At 45.7% G+C, this 1,772-nt stretch overlaps 1 long non-coding RNA gene across 1 annotated transcript; it reads right to left on the bottom strand.

The window, feature by feature from the left end:
* Positions 1-245: 245 nt before the first annotated feature.
* Positions 246-1,772, bottom strand: LOC135830835 (uncharacterized). The gene is made up of 4 exons (XR_010556115.1): positions 1,713-1,772; positions 1,346-1,403; positions 978-1,035; positions 246-303 (listed from the first exon to the last, which is right to left on the bottom strand). It is a non-coding gene; the product is annotated as an uncharacterized LOC135830835 (long non-coding RNA).

Here is a 1,772-nt window from a genome sequence, read left to right as displayed (position 1 = left end):
CGACACGAACACGCGTAACGGCGATGGGTGAGGTAGTTGACCAGCCATTGCAGGGCTGTATCCTTCAGGCCGGCCGAGGTGTTGCAGCTTCTTGAGGAGACCGGCGTGCCAGACTCTGTCGAAAGCTTTCGAAACGAGAGATCAAAAAAGCAAGCTGTGACCGGAAAGACCTTTATCTCGGCTCTCGGAAACCTCGTGCACGAATCTGGCGGAGCACAAATGGTCAAAATCCGACATTTTCTCACCTTTCTGCCCGTTCGCAGCTCAGAAAATGACGATTACCATCCTCATCTCGTTGTGTAGCTGGACATAGACAAGGGCACCAAGAAAAAGACCCACATTTCTCTAAAGAACTCGCCCACGGCTGCTGAAAGCTGAATAATAACCTATCTCCAAGTTTGGGGCTTTTTACCCGTGAATCTTCACTTTGCGACTAAACTATTCACAGCAGTGCCAAATTTTCTGGGTCACTGAATGTGGGTGCCTGCGCCCTACAAGCAAACCAAAAATCAAACATATGCGACTACTGACATTACAGCTGGCTCATGTTATAGAGAGGTACGTTGAAATTGAAAGGTGAGCACAAATGGTCAAAATCCGACATTTTCTCACCTTTCTGCCCGTTCGCAGTTAAGAAAATGACAATGACCATCCTCATCTCGTTGTGTATCTGGACATAACAAGGGCACCCAGAAAAAGACCCACATTTCTCTAAAGAACTCGCCCACGGCTGCTGAAAGCTGAATAATACCCTATCTCCAAGTTTGGGGCTTTTTACCCGTGAATCTTCACTTTGCGACTAAACTATGCACATCAGTGCCAAATTTACTGGGTCACTGAATGTGGGTGCCTGCGCCCTACAAGCAAACCAAAAATCAAACCAGTGCCACTACTGACATTACAGCTGGGTCATGTTATAGAGAGGTACGTTGAAATTGAAAGGTGAGCTGAAATGGTCAAAATCCGACATTTTCCACCTTTCTGCCCGTTCGCAGCTCAGAAAATGACAATGACCATCCTCATCTCGTTGTGTAGCTTGACATAGACAAGGGCACCCACAAAAAGACCCACATTTCTCTAAAGAACTCGCCCATGCCTGCTGAAAGCTGAATATTAACCTATCTCCAAGTTTGGGGCTTTTTACCCGTGAATCTTCACTTTTGCGACTAAACTATTCACAGCAGTGCCAAATTTTCTGGGTCACTGAATGTGGGTGCCTGCGCCCTACAAGCAAACCAAAAATCAAACCAGTGCGACTACTGACATTACAGCTGGGTCATGTTATAGAGAGGTATGTTGAAATTGAAAGGTGAGCACAAATGGTCAAAATCCGACATTTTCTCACCTTTCTGCCCGTTCGCAGCTCAGAAAATGACAATGACCATCCTCATCTCGTTGTGTATCTGGACATAGACAAGGGCATTCAGAAAAAGACCCACATTTCTCTAAAGAAATCGCCCACGGCTGCTGAAAGCTGAATAATAACCTATCTCCAAGTTTGGGGCTTTTTACACGTGAATCTTCACTTTGCGACTAAACTATTCACAGCAGTGCCAAATTTTCTGGGTCACTGAATGTGGGTGCCTGCGCCCTACAAGCAAACCAAAAATCAAACATATGCGACTACTGACATTACAGCTGGCTCATGTTATAGAGAGGTACGTTGAAATTGAAAGGTGAGCACAAATGGTCAAAATCCGACATTTTCTCACCTTTCTGCCCGTTCGCAGCTCAGAAAATGACAATGACCATCCTCATCTCGTTGTGTAGCT

The sequence above is a fragment of the Sycon ciliatum genome, unplaced genomic scaffold (assembly GCF_964019385.1).
Source record: "Sycon ciliatum unplaced genomic scaffold, ocSycCili1.1 SCAFFOLD_1360, whole genome shotgun sequence".
NCBI lineage: Eukaryota > Metazoa > Porifera > Calcarea > Leucosolenida > Sycettidae > Sycon > Sycon ciliatum.
The sequence above is the reverse complement of the archived record's forward strand: the minus strand, read 5'-3'. Positions and strand labels throughout refer to the sequence as shown.